Source organism: Acartia tonsa, chromosome 10 (genome assembly GCF_053477335.1).
Source record: "Acartia tonsa isolate MP-2025a chromosome 10, ASM5347733v1, whole genome shotgun sequence".
Classification (NCBI taxonomy): domain Eukaryota; kingdom Metazoa; phylum Arthropoda; class Copepoda; order Calanoida; family Acartiidae; genus Acartia; species Acartia tonsa.
In genome coordinates this window covers 20,134,163-20,150,029 of record NC_137269.1, presented here as the reverse complement: position 1 = coordinate 20,150,029, position 15,867 = coordinate 20,134,163, and the positions used below count along the sequence as shown (strand labels likewise).

The following is a 15,867-nucleotide window of genomic DNA, read 5'->3' as shown; positions in this document are numbered from 1 at the left end:
TATGTAAATAATTGCATAAAAACGCTGCCTATCTATACCCTCGTTAAACCTACCCATGGGTAGGAGAGAGAGATACATACTAAGATATATAAGTTTTCCGGAATTTTAAAGTTAGGGGGAGATTTGAAATCTGCATCAAATTTTAAGGATTTTTTATAAAATTCGTTTTTTCTATAATTCTTTATCTAAAAGCGGAAATGCATTTTAAGTTAATTAATTTTGGCATCTGTGATTGGTGGATTTAAAAAATCTGCGCTCTGATTGGATGTCGTACATCATTCAACCAATTAGAGCGCAGGTAGTTTAAAATCCACCTATCCTATTGGTCAAAATTAATTAACTTAAAATGCATTTCCGCTCTTAGATAAAGAATTATAGAAAAAACGAATTTTATAAAAAATCCTTAAAATTTGACGCAGATTTCAAATCTCCCCCTAACTTTAAAATTCCGGAAAACTTATATATCTTAATACATACATTTTTCATGTATGTTTATACAATACATACAATATGGCACTTTAGCAATTGCTGATTAGAATAGCATTTTAACGAAAACACACAAACAAGCAAAATATGTATTATTTAAGATATTGGTAAAAGATTTAAACTAGAATATAAATATATTTTGCTTTTTGTAAGCTCGTGTGTTTTGTATAAACGCTAAAATTAAAATTTCACAGTGCTTTTAAAATGAAAGTTCTGAAAAGGCCTATTTAGTCAAATTTTACCCATCTTACGCAAATGTAAAAAGGTATTTTATATTTAAATTTTTTTCTTCAACATATTAAAAAATTTTAAATTTAGAATCATTTGATAAAATTATATATCAAAGAATTAATTTCTATCAGGAAACTTCTCTAATGCTAAATGATTTTATTCTAAACAAGACCAATACTTGATCATGCTATGCGGGCAAAAAAGGTACTTGACCTTTAATCTATACCTATCCACTGAGATAAACATATGTCTCGAATGTGAATAAAAATGTTGAATATGATATTAATATAGTGGGTAGGTAGCGCACTATGAATTTACATAGAGTGTTCATACAAAATTTAGGTATAATTTTATCTTTATATGAAATTATGTTACTTATGTCTAAGGCTAAAAATTTCGTATTTTGCTTGTCCCACTAAGTTATATTTTCAGGGAAGCTTTAGAAATGTCTTGTGTGGTTTTAGGCTATTTTCCTGACATCCTCGCCCTCCCATGTAAGCCAACCCTTTGAATGAGAACCCTTTTCTATTAATATGTTCTTGATAATTCAAAGGCAAAGCCATTCACCCACTTTTACTTCATAAAAAATATTTAAAACTTTGAAAATCATATTGCTAACTACCGAAATAGAAACAGGGTTTGATACTCAGAGTTTCAAATTGATTTTGACAATTTGTGTCAATTTGTTTAAGTCGAAGAAAAAAGACCTCCAAGATAGTTCCAAGCAATTATTATATCAAAACCTCTAAAATTTAAAAACTCCGAAATGCTAGTTCTTTTCCTATAATACAAAAAAAACATTAATGCTATAAATCGGAAAAAAAACTTAGAAATCCTAGTCCTGCCCTTGACTACACAGTAGATCTGTATAAAGTTGCCTTTTCACCCCCCTTGACACTAATCGGACATAAATATTTCAACTTTTCTTAATCTGATACATTGTATTACCCCCCCCCCTTTTTTTCATACTCATGTCCTTTCTAAGGATATGGAAAAGTATGTTATTTATTAATTTAAACAAAGATATGTAATTGTTATTTAAGTATAGAAAGATTATAAAATTTTTCTTTTAATTAAATGTGCAAATGTTTTGTAAGAAAAGAGGTTTTCGATTTTATACTTAAGCTTCTTTAGTGCCAATAAAATGACGTAAAACTGGCCTACCATTGGTTAATTAAAATGTATACTTGCATGCCATTAGTAATTTAGTCTGTGTATTTGCCTATCATTGGTCCTTTGTATTGTATGACGCAATTGTTTTATAGGCTCAATAAACAGCTTCTTTAGTAAATCAAACATAGAGTAAACCTCAATTTGTTTTATTTTGCATTTAATAATATCCTAGCTGTTTAAATTCTTATTTTCCTAAAATCCCTACAAGTATCCGCTCAATTAAAAGGTGGATATAAGAAAGAAGGCCTTTATTGCTTTGACTACAATACTTTGCATAGGCTTAACTATGCAATAGGGTTTATATTTACCAGGTGTTTTCAAAAAAACAGACAAACAAAATTTGAACGCATTCTTTTAAAAGCTATTTAAGTCAGATTTTTAAAAGAATGTTTAAGTGATGCTATCCATGAAATCTTCTAATTGTTTTTAGACACAGAATACAAACTTATTTTTTGCTAAAAATAATATTATCTGTATTGTATAAACACTGAGTGGTTAATATTGTATAAGTCTACTTCTAGTTTCACAAAGAAATCTAATTAAGCCCCAGTTGTTCACTTGTTATAAAATCTTTTCTAAAGTCTTTTAAACAGTTTGTATCACATCATAGTTTGATACCTCCTTATACTGCAAACCTGATGTTATTCTTGTATACTTGTGTAAACTAGAACCATATTTATTCATAGTTAGGTTTGTTATTCATACACTTTTGATTTACAGGTTGTTCCAAAACGAGCAATGCACAAAAAGGGCTGTAGAAATTATAATTATTTTTATCAAAAACTGTCGTATAAAATAATTAATTATCTTATCTAACTCTTTACTTTGAAAAAAAAAATTAATGGAATATCTTGAGTCAATTTAATAATGAACCAACGAATATGATTTCGTTTTTTTGTAAGTAACATTTTTTTAGGACCCACTGTATATTTGTATTAATATTGTATGAAACTGAATTTATTATGAAGTATACAGTTTGCATTTGGTTTAAGAAAATAGATATACCTTTTTACAACTAGCATTTTATTACATGCATTTGCAATTGTTTCTTTAATTATTTTTTTTTTTGTAGGTTTAGCTTTCTAAATCATATTTTTAAGTAGGTAAAAATTTAATTAATTGTATTCATACATATTTAGCTATGATTCTGAAGTTCCTATTTAGCATATTTGATCCTTCAGTGCTCGGTAGCCTCAACCGCGCTTACCCGCAGTTTTCTGGCAAACTGCCACCGTACAATATTTTTTGAAAAATCCACAGCCTTAATCCATACCTATTTTTTTCATTAATTTCTACGTTTTCCGCACTTATGAACATATATTATTAATCCGCAGCCAAACTCAATAAGACTTTTCTCCAATAGTTCGCATGTACCTCCAACCTAGCGGTTGCTAAGCCCTACTTTTCCGACTTTAAAAAGTCGTGTCCATAAACATTCTTATTACAAGTATTTTACTAAATTCATAGCGAATAAAAATTCAAGAAAAACTCATTTTTCTGCATCATTTTAAGAATTCAAGGTAAGAACCCAAAGATTTTTGGACATTTTATTACACTAGTCCCCAAAGTTTGTTTTTTATTTGTGGCCTTAACATCTTTGGGGACTTTCATTGAGTTTTGATTTGTTGGTTCTTTAAGTACAGTGTCCTAAAGTTTCAACCAATAATTGTGCTCTACAAAAGAATTAATTATGTTTATCATCATTGGGTATGTACATCAATTTATCGGCAAATGTCTTATCCCTTTAGATCCCTGATTTATTCTACTCCAAATATTAGCATTGATGATAAATAACTTACCTATAAAAAGTAAAAAAGAATTAGTATCAAAATAAACAGAATAGTGATGTTTATTTTAAGCTATAAATAAGATTTTAAAAAAAAATTTATGAGTATAGTCGTTTGATTTATTTACACTTCTGAAACTTTAATTATGTTATGAGCTTGTAGAGTATCTTCGCTCCAAATTAAGATATTTAACCTTTGATAACGAATTTAGACGACCCCCCTCCCTCCCCCATTAAAAAATGTTAATGAAATTAGCATGTGAGTTAACAAGGACTTTAAAATTTAACTTTCCCCACCATAAATCATCAAAAAAATTCATCTTCATTCAGAGATATATGGATAGGTAGACGTTTACAAAAAAATGGTTGTAAGAATAAAATTCATGTGTAGATTTTTGAATAAGAAAAATATCAATGCAAAAATGTATAATCATATTTTCTGTCAATGGAGTTTTATTTTATTTTATGTTGAAAGAAGTTAGAGTAGACTTTAAAGAATCTAAAACCCAATAACTTCTCAAATCTATAATGACCATGATTTCATGCCTATGATCGAAAAAGAAGTATGATTAATTTATCATTCATTTTCTTATTCCTATTTTTTACCCTTTCCAAATTTATTTTCTTGATTAAGCTATTCTCGTCATTTTGGCTTTAGTGACACAAGGACAAATATTACCCAACTTTCATTGGTTTTAAATATGTATTTTATCTTTTATCAACCAACATTTTATTATCAATAATACATAGTTGAACGATGTCTATCTGTCTATCTGTCTGTCTGTCCGTCTGTCTGAAGCTTAAGATCTCTGTTACTGCTGAACCAATTGGGTTCTACTCTTCAGGGAATATACCTAAAGGTTCTGTGGTGGTTTTAAGCTATTTTCTTAGAGGATGGGATACTTTTTTAATATCCTAATATACGTTTCTATATCCTTAAATTATTCTTACATAATTTCAATAGAGTGTCTATAATTTTTTGGGGGATGGGAACGTCTCTAAAAGAAAGAGTCATTTCACAACAAACAATATATCGCCCTGTCCTTTAAGGCGACTTGAAAAAAATCTTTAAAATCTTAAAGGACCTATAATGTCGTATGGTTAATGGACCGACACTACGTAATATAGCCAACCAGGTATATTTAAATAAGGTTGGAAAAAAACCTTAAATCAAGCCTCTAAATACATTCTTGGCTCTGTATATTTGCTTTTGCTATTAATGATCATAAAATGTTTTCAATTAAAAGGACAAATGTGACTTTTGACAAATAAACACTTAATAAATTTTACATAAAAAGCTTCTAGAAGTTATATTCATAGCTTTTTTTACCAACCTTTTTGTATGTAGTTATTTTTAAAGCTTAGGCCAAAATGGGAAATCTATTGGTATAAAAGATTCAATACCAAGCACGAACTTTGTTATTAATAGCGCAGCAAGAAGTATATTTTTATATTCAAAATAGGTCATTAGAAATTCTAGTCAAAAACATTTCTGCGCTTAAATTCGTCAGAAAAAAAAAACAATATTTACTTTGTTTTTTTCGTATTCCAATACTTTTTAAAACACTTTTTAACTTGAAAAGAAAAATATTATGATTGTATTTTAATGATAAAAATATCCTTTCTTATATGAGAAAGACAAATATATCTATAAAATCTAAATGTCTTAAATTAGTACAGGTAAAGTAGTATACAGAGTTGCTATACTCCTGAAAAGGAAGAAAAAGGGGAAAGTGAATTTTTGAGTCCTTTTTTTGGCTGCATTTTTGTCAATACATATTGTCACCTTTGAGGAGTAAAAAATGAAAGTTCTTTGGTTTTGTGTGTGTCTTTGCCAGTTGGGGAATTGAAATTTTTTCTAAAGATAAAGAACGTAAATCTCCATAGTTATCGCATTATCAAGACAACAATTTTTTTGTTCCTTTTGAACCTTCCGGCGCGCGGGACTAGCCTATAATGAATGAAATACATTTTTTTTATATGTTACTTTCTTAACCGGAGTAATGTATTTACTAACTAACACACTCTAGTTAAAGAGTAGCTGCACTAATAGTATAAGATTTTATAAAACAACAATCATGTTTAACCATAAATTTCTAAGAAAGGCAATTATATCACCCTCCCGACTATTCAAAGTGTATTAACCTTGAGTTGTGTTTATACAAAACAGGTAATATTACACTTTTTTAACATAACTGTAGCTGGAATCACAAAGGTATACCAACCTCCTGAAATTGGTATTCCTACTTACCATATAGGCTAACCAAACAAAACTCAAGGTCTCTTTAAAAACGTTGTAAAGAACACTATTGAGTTGTTATCAGAAAGGTTTTTTTTTCTCAAAAACTTAGCATCAGATTTCATTTGCTATTTTATTATTCAACAAAAATACATTCTAAGAATTTTCAAAATCTGGCTAATATGTAATATTGTCCATATTGTTAAAATAACACTTTAAAAATTTCAAAAATTCTTTTAAAAGACACTGGATGATAAATCATGAATTACTCAAATACCTCTTTGGGTAAGCGGGCTTAATTGGTGAAATATTCAATAATCAGTATGTATTATAAAGTAGCTGCACTTTTAAAAATGCTTTTTCAAGCATCTCAAAGGCTGTGTGCAAAAATCAAATAGCTATTTAAAAAGTTCAAGTTTCAAATTTGAGATATCAGTGCGGAGAAATAATACTAATAAAAAAAATAGTTTGCAAGTAGACAAAAAGAAATTAGCTCTTGGGAAACTTACAAGAAGGGATATAGGAAGGTAGACCCTCCACAATCAATTTTGTTTAAAAAAGAAAAAGTTAAATTAAACTTTTATGGAGGTCATTTTTTCTAGGTTCGATTTTTCTTGAGTAGCCTACCCCAATAAAGTTACAAAACCTACCATGGACCTAGGGAAGATTCACTGTAAGGAAAAACTATAAGGGCTCAGCGGTTAGCAAGATCCTTCGGTACAGACATACAAACATACACATACAGACATCCTGTTACTTTTATTTATGGATTAGAAAACCTATATCTGTCCCCAAAGAATTTAAGATCGATCTTGTACAAGATCCAATTGCTTTTTATGTGCATAAAACAAGGATGTCAACATCCATAAGTGCTTAATAGCATTTTAAACCATCAAGTTCATAAAGATGAAAAAGTGTCTAATCAGCCATAAATATATATATTTATACTATAATAAATAGTAAGATTATATTATAAAGTTTTTTTCATACAGAATACTTCAATTTAGAAAAGCTTTGCTTTTAAACATTCCATGAAAAAATTAGCGTAATGCAACCTTAAGAAACTAATATATGCATTACTTCAGATACCTAAGTAGCCTATTGTTAAGGGGACAAGGGCGTGTAGATGGGGGGTTTCGAAGTGCATAAAATTTGATAAACGCAGCTACTTTATGCAAGGACCTTTATGACTTGTTTGTTTGTTAGCGTATTTTTTACTTATGTTGCTAAAAATGTAAGAAACTTGTAAAATTAATTTTCCAAAGATTATTTCTAATATTGATAGAGAAAGCGATGGAGAACTCAAATATGATTTGGAAAGGTGATAAATCTACAATTAGTTTTGGATAAGATAAAATTGGCAAAAAAATCATCTAATTTCATTTTCAACATAAAAATCATTCATAATATATCAAGAATTGAAAATTTGTACAAAACAACATGTAACTGAAAAATGTTTTTTTTTAATTAAAAAGCTAGAAAAGTAGAGTAAATTAAGACAACAGCAATTAGAAAATAATTGTTTTGATATTATATGAATGTTCTTTAAGGCATCTAAAATTGTGTTGTCTTTTAGACATATTAAAAATATTTTAGTACAATTTTCTTTAAATCTAATGTTTTCTATAGTTTAAAAATGACATTTAAATGAAAAACATACACAAATAATACATGATTAAAATTATTGAATATCCATCCTTGGTTCTGATGGTCTTTTTGGCATATAAATACAACTATACATCAAAAAGACACATTTTTGGGCTAAAAAGGACATTCACAAATTAAAGTTTGTTTGTGAAAATTACGATTACAATTAAGATCACATTAACGGCTAGGAAAGAAGTAGAATACTCTTTGGATAAGTTTCATATTGACATTGAAGAATTATTAGTAGCGTACCTACTCTATAGATGCTTTCTTATCACTTATTTGTATAAATTATTATATTATACGTTACAAAATTATATTGCTTAAAATTTCTAAACTTTTAAAGAAAAATGTTACACAAGTAATTTTAAACATTTTAAAGTGATTGTGTGTGTGTGTATTTGTGTAATAGAAACTAGGTTTTATATTTATGGTTAATTTACTAGGTGTTTATACACGTCAGACAATATTACACACTTCATAAAAAAAGCTAGTATATGATCATAATTAAGATTAGGAACATATTTAGTTGAACAAATTATCTAGAAATTTTGAGTTAAAGCAGTAAGTTTTTTTTTGTCTGAAGCTAAAGATCTCGGAAAATGCTGGTCTTAATGGGTTGTAGAAATCAGTGAAGCTTTAAGAATATCTTAGGTTTTAGGACATTTTCCTGACCTCCAACCTCCTTTAGAGGCTAGAGGCGAACCAATAAGATTATTGAAAGATTTATTGCCGTTAAAAATTGAATAAATATTGGTTGAATCATATGAACACAAATTTACAAGGCACTTTGTAAAAGGCCTTCATTCCAAAATCTTTAGGCATTTTAGGGAAAGAAAAAAAACAATGAAATAAAAAGTGAAATTGACGTTAAAATGCCCGAAAATCCATTTGACTTTGAATTAAATGTACTTTTCTTTATTTGTAGCTATAAAGTTTAAATTCCTAACGTTTTAGTTAGGATAGAAATTAATTCAATATACCTTTAAAAAATTCTTTTATCTAGTACATGTTTTAGGTTAATTTGTTGCCGGTTAGGCAAGACCCCCTGAGAGATATAATCCCAAGAACAAAACTTCCCACCCCTTTATACAGATTTCCTTCTTTTAACCCAAAACGGGGTAGGGGCTCCTTAAAATATCTTGTTTTATTATCCACCCCTCTTTGCTATCTCGAAAAACATGAGAGAAATCAAAACAAACAAACTCTACATAAAATAAGAGCCAAAAAGCTTATGAGGGGGGTGACTGTAAGACCCCTCACCCGGATTATGGTCCAACAAATTAATATTGGACTATGATTTAAACCTTTTCAAGAGATAAAAAGGTATTTCAAATTAAATGATAATATAGCTTTACATAAAAACTCAAATTGTAGAGTTTGATTTGAAGCTAAAAGTTGTTGAAAGGTTAAATATATGTTAGAAACCATGTTCCTTTGGTATTAACAAAAACAAGGAATAATACTGTCAATGTCCATAAGTTAAAATAGAAAATAAAATAAACTAACAAATGTAGTTGTATAATTCAGGATATAGAAGAACACAATAATATGAGGTTAAAAATCAGATAGTAATCAGCCTGACTCAAATATGCTGCGATCTTATAGCAATGCATACGACAAAATACGATGTTTGTCTGACATAGCATCTTAGAAAACATACCCAAACAGACGTACGGACGTACCAAATATCCTATTTAAATGGTAACTCCGCTTAAAAAAAAATGAATGTCAAACGACGCTGGTGGCAAAAAAAAGATTTATAAAAAGCCTACACATTTATGTGTATTTGAAAGGGTGATCAAAAATAAATTCTAATATAAAAAGATGAATGTCTTACTGTCCGTATGTAACCAAAGGACTTTCTAATTACTAGAGAACTGCAGTTTAGGGAGCTTCATTAAGGTATTTGTCAGATGTCAATCTTTTTTGAGGAGGGTTCCCATCCCTCACCTTAAAATTATGATTTTTCCTTCTTTCTAAGCAAGAATTAAATGTTATTTATAGCTGACTTTCATATCTCCTTATTATTGAAAAAAAACTATTATCTAACGCTAAAATATATTTTTAAACACCTTTTTTGAAGAAAAATCCACTTTCAGTATGACATGTGTCAAATGTATAATTATTTTTTCAAGATATATGTTTGGATAGGTGTTAGTCACAGTGTTTATACAATACACAATATATTATATATTAGCAAAAATATCAACAAGGTAGACCAACGACAATATATAGATAAATCTCGAAATCTCTTAATGAAGAAAGAATGGCTAAAATCTATATTTTATATGTCAATAAATCACAGACCACGACAAAGATCTATTTTTCCCAATACACTTAATGAATTTAAATTTTAAAAATCTACCAAAAATCTGGTTGTTAAACAGTCGGTCAAACTTACGGTATGTTCTACTATAAGAAATATTTGATAATGTGTAATATTGTCTGTTTGTATAAACATATTCTTTTATAATATATATGATTTTTTAGATACCGAAGATTTGTAACAAGATTCTATACAACATTTCAGAATAAAATGTAAAGATTTAAGGTCAATTGCTATTAAAGTAAAAATAACAATACTTAAAAATCCATTAGGACAAACTATATAAAATGTCTTGTAAAACTTAATATTGTGTATTTTTTGCTTTGAATTTATTTTCATATAACCTGTCACTGTCTCTATTTTAGACAGACGTACAATGGTTCTGAAAAATGTAAAATTGTTGACAAATTGTCCCCGCAAGGAAAAACCCAAAGGGCTGGGTGGGCTAAAGTTTTGGGTGTTCTACCAAACCAAACTAGTTTTATTGTTAGCCAACGAGTGGTTTTTACATTGAAAAAGCAAAAAATAATGGATTCTCTTAATACGAGTAATAAATGTAAGATAGATCATAATATGAGGATTAGATTCCAAAAATTACGTAGGAAACAAAATTATCTTTTTTCCCTAAAATATAAAAACACAAAGTTTTAAGAAAATTTTGGGCAGTACAGTGCAGTGTTAAGCTCATTTTACATGATTAAAAGTCCTTGAAAAACACAAATGCTTGTCAAAAATTTTGACTATAAGTGTTGCTTTCATATATTAATCTTAAAGCAGTGGGATGTCATGTAATATCTCTTAAACGACTAAACGAACTAAATAAAAAAAGTATGCACAAGAAAAACTTTTTGGGCAAATGAAAAGACAAGTTGTTCCTTAGAAAGATTCTCAAGAATTAACATTAATAAATATGACAAAATTTTGTTTTACATACATAGACGTTCAAAGGGGGGGGGGGAACAGGGAGTGGACCCTCATTTTATCCCCCACAAAATCAAAAAAAAAATATATTAGATTACTCGCCCTCCAAGCCTTTAAACCCCTGATTTTACCCCTCTCAAAACAAAAAGCTGAACGTCCCTGATTACACATATGAGTATAAAGTATCTCCGCTACTGAAAATTCCAAACAGTGTAAAGAAATTGTGAGGAAGTAAAATTAAAAATTTGAAAAATGATTTTAAGTGACATGGCCAAAAATTTTGGATATGTCATTTTTCAAAAATTGTTTGTTTTCGTTGTCTTGAATGCGGAAGAAATATACAGAAAAGTAAACATTTTATTTAGTTTTACTTTTGAAAAGATATTTTATCTTAAAATTAAAAGGGTAAATATCTTAAAATTGAGCTATACCTATTTATAAACGTATAATGTAATTTAACCAGGGCAAAATTCTAAGTACTAAGAATTCCGAAGTTCATGTCCCTTCCTTTCTTAAAACTCTTATTTCTGTTTCTATTTACTTTGTCAAATTTTAAGTGTTGAAGTCAAATAAACAAATTTTTAGCAAGAAAATGCCATTTTACTTTTTCTTTCTTTAATTTCTATATTTCTCTATTTTCATATTTCTTTTTCTTTATATATTCATCTATTAACATTTCTTCAGAGATCGGTTTTTAATAAATGCCGCGTTTTTTCGACAATTTTTTAGACATTGATTGATTGAACGAAGACGATGGGAGAGTATACAACATAAAAATTCAAAATTTTAAAATTATTATTTTAGCCATTTGTATAATGTCTAATACAACTTAAATCCATTTTCGCTGCATATTTATTAATGCGTCTTTTTAGAGCTGTGTTAGACATTATACAAATGGCTAAAATAATAATTTAAAATTTTGAATTTTCAAGTTGTATACTCTGTTAAAATCGTTTAAAATCGTACGGGGCATTGATCTTCAAGATGGAATAAGGTTTTTAGCAGAGTATACAACTTAAGTATTCAAAATTTTAAAATTATTATTGGCCATTTGTATAATGTCTAATACAGATCTAAAAAGATGCATTGATAAATATGCAGCGAAAATGGATTTAAGTTGTATGGCTAAAATAATAATTTTAAAATTTTAAATTCTTATGTTGTATACTCTCCCATCGTCTTCGTTCAATCAATCAATGTCTAAAAAATTGTCGAAAAAACGCGGCATTTATTAAAAACCGATCTCAGGAATTTTGTCATTTATACAACCAGCAAAAACACAATCACTGTGCTATTGGGAATACGTTGGTGTGTTTTTGACAATTTCAATATAAAAAGTTACATTCATGATAATCTTTAACATCAACACAGTTTTAATGTCAATTATACAACCTTATAAAAACTCTAAGATGCTGTCAAATTCATTGTTTTTAAACCTATTTTTAATACGTATATGTACAGTTCCACTTCCAAACTCAGCAAAAGAAGGCATTCTATTATATATGTCTATATATTGTCTATAACTATCCATCTGATTGTGGTATATTTGTCAATGAAGTATCTACCTATAATTCTAAAATCATATGTTTACCCAGGCTGTCAAAATTTGACAAATAGAATTTGTTCCTCAAATTAACAAGTGTAGGGATAGGAAACATGGAAAAGAATTAAAATGTTAAAGGAAACTTCCTTTACTTTAAAAATATATTTTACAAAAGGCATTTACATTGAAAAATAGTGCTGCAGATTTTTTTCCTGATAAAGGAATTATAATTTCTACTATGTAGTTTTATAAATACCAAGTCTTCGATATCAATTGAAATACGAGTTATTATTGCTAATAAAATACCGATTTTGCACTCTTTTTATGCAATAAGCTTTATTCATTAAATTTTTATTATCTTATTAGAGTTTTAGACTTTAGAAACATTTTGAAGGACTACCTATCTAAAACCTGAGATTATACTTCACAGAATCATTTCTGTAGTTTACATCTTTCACTTCGAAATTTGCTAACCTATCTAAATCCGTTATTGGGAATCTTTGCTTTACTGAAAATATGCTCCTGTCTTTGGTTATGAATTGGACAAATAATATTACTCTCCTTTCTACTATCTGTCAATTTTATATGTTTATACGACACAGCAAATATAAATAATTAATATCACCCATACTAAATTGTGCATCGAATATTGTTTATGGTCACTTACCCCTGTAACTATCCGCGTACGCGGTTGTTACCATGAAAGGGTCTATGAATCATGTTTGTGAAGAAAAAAGGTATTCATTATGCTTCTCTTATTAAAGGATAGGTTAGAAAAATTTGGGCGCTAAGCAGAGCCCTGCAAATGTGGTGGTTACCCCATCAAACTTTGAAACTCCTCAATTTACTTCCATAAATTTTTTTTAAAAATTATCTTCATTTTACCACCCTGAAAGTAAAAAGCTTGGACATCCCTGCTCCCAAGTGGTTTGTAGAACTTATTACAATACTGAAAGATAATCAAGGATTATCTGGCAAATAATTGTAACACATTTGTATTGTAAAAACATAACGTTACTGTCACTTGCATGGTTGGGGACCTAATTTTAAATTTGAATGCTCTACAAGAGACCAACACAAACAAAAAGGGTTTCTTTTTTCTCAGAGGTTTTGTACTGTCTGTAGATAAATGCAAGTAATCAACATTATTTTCTTCTACTAAATATTTACCATGGAAGAACAATATTCTAATAATTATTGTTTTATTCATGTACCCCTTTAATTATAAGGTATAAATACAAAAATAATATTACTGTGGAAAAAATATTTGTCCTTCATTTATATATGGCACAAAAAATATTTATTTGTTTTCCCCCCCAAAAAAATTAGCTATAAAAGGATCATAAACTATGAAAAAACTATTTTTCTGTGGAAGTTTCAATTTTAGAAACTCATTTTTCTTAAATTCAATAACTTAAATACATAAATAAAACAAGGACTATCAAATGCAAGGTTGATTTAGAAAAAGGAATACAAATTTTACAGCAGTGCTGTTCCAGTATGGCTAATACCAGCTCAATCTTATCGTATAAAAAGCAATTCGTATTGAAAATTATAAAAGTCACCATTGTTTTGTTTGCTCCTAGGGGCCGTATGCCTTGTACTTTAAAACATTTTTAAAACTAATATTTGCAATGATTCTTAAAATCAAAATAAAGCACTAAACATCTTGACAAAAATAATTAAAAGAGTAGCTTCGCTACTAGAAGTTAATCTAAAAGGCATGTAAAAAAGATTATCTACGGTTATGAAATTTTTCTAAAAATTCATATGTGTATAAAAATTCTATCTATGTATGATAAGACAAATTTAATATACAAATATAAAAATCCACTATAAAAAAGTCTAAAAAAAGCCTAAAATATTTAGCCTGTCTGTAGTTCATTTATTATTAGAATAACAAAAATTTCAACACTTACCTAAAAAATTATAAAAAATGTATTAATTTTTTAACAAAACTAACTTTAAACATTAAACTACTATTTTTCTATGTCCAGAATTTTAAAGACGAGGAGTAATAGAAAGTTTGTTTGCCTATTTACTTGGGCTTTTTTTCCTGCAAAAATTGAGGATTAGAATAGAAAGTTCCTAAAAAGTAAACATTAATATTTCTAGCCGTTTTAGAGATATGATATAGCAAACAGCAAGACAAACCCACATAGACATGATACTACTTTGTGAAAACTATTACGGATGTTGTCATCTTACTTTTCCTTCTTATATACATCCAAAGAAAAGGAATAATTTTCTGTAAAGAAGGGAAGATAAAGCTTAACTTTTAAACCTTTCCTTTGGGAGAGTGGTATAAGACAAAATAATACATGTTTTCTACTATTTGGACATTACTCTGTTTAAATGCTTACAAATAAGGCCTCCTGCGAACAAATATACTCACATGGTTTCTTTACAAGCCCTAGCAATCAATTTTGAGATATCTTGGGCTTGTGAAGAAACAATATGTGGCTATATATTTGAAATTGTTGTGTTTCAAGATAATACCTTAAAGCGTTCACATTATATATACAAAAGCTTTCCTGAAATGCACAAACCTACTGGAAAAAGTTAAACCTTTTAGAAACCTTTAATTCAGACAAAATATTCCTTATGATATATCAAATTAAAAGTTTTTTAATAAGTATTAAAATTAAGAGGGAAATAATTACAGAAGAAAATTAGTCCTTTATTGTATTTATTCTTAATAATACCCAAAAATTAAAAGTGTTAAAAAAGTGAATTTTTATCTGATTCTGTGATGTTATCATATAAAATAGATAGTAGAAAGGAGATAGCTCTCTCCTTTTTAACCCTATCACAAAATATGAGAGAGAAAGATGGAGTTTTTACCATGTAGCAATATACCTTTAATTTTAATTAAAAGCAATATATCTAAATACAAGATAGGTGCTAAATAAAAAACTGTATCCATTCAAAATGGTTTTCTTTAAAGTTAAAACCTCTATTAAACGCATAAAAATGGCTTGCTAACTTTAAGAGTTTTCGCATGGACAGTACACTACCCCGCGGAAGGAAGACGTTTTGGCAAATGGGTTGAAAATCAGGGATGAAGGAATAGGACAAAAATATTTGTGGGTTTTCTTTTTTAACAGTCTGTTTTTTTAATGTTTTAATTATGAACCTAATTTTTATGTTTATATTAGCAATTAATAACTTTGTCAAATTAAGAAGAAAAAACTTTTTATAAGGTATTTATAAATTTTTGTTATAAGAAACGAAAATTCAAAATACTGAAGAAGGGGGGGGGGGAGTGGGTTAGTTATATGTTCTATACTATAACGGAAATCTGCCAAAGAAATTTTTTGACATTTATGTGTCACTGTATCCCGTATTGGAATGCTAATACTTGTATCTAGGGGCAAGGGTCAAAGCTTACATATCATACTTACATACTAACATCACATAACTACGGCTATCCAAAAATATCTTGGGTTGGAGGATTTTTTAGAAAACCCTTAGCTTACTTAAAATTATAAATGGTTGATTAGTAAAGGTAT

At 28.5% G+C, this 15,867-nt stretch overlaps 1 protein-coding gene and 1 pseudogene across 1 annotated transcript in view; one reads left to right on the top strand and one right to left on the bottom strand.

Annotated features, from left to right (window-relative positions):
• LOC145330712 (uncharacterized) overlaps positions 1-15,867 on the bottom strand; it is a 158,936-nt gene that overhangs the window by 104,533 nt on the left and 38,536 nt on the right. The gene's annotated exons all lie outside the window — the stretch shown is intronic.
• On the top strand, positions 12,769-12,850 carry LOC145330917 (small nucleolar RNA U3; annotated as a pseudogene).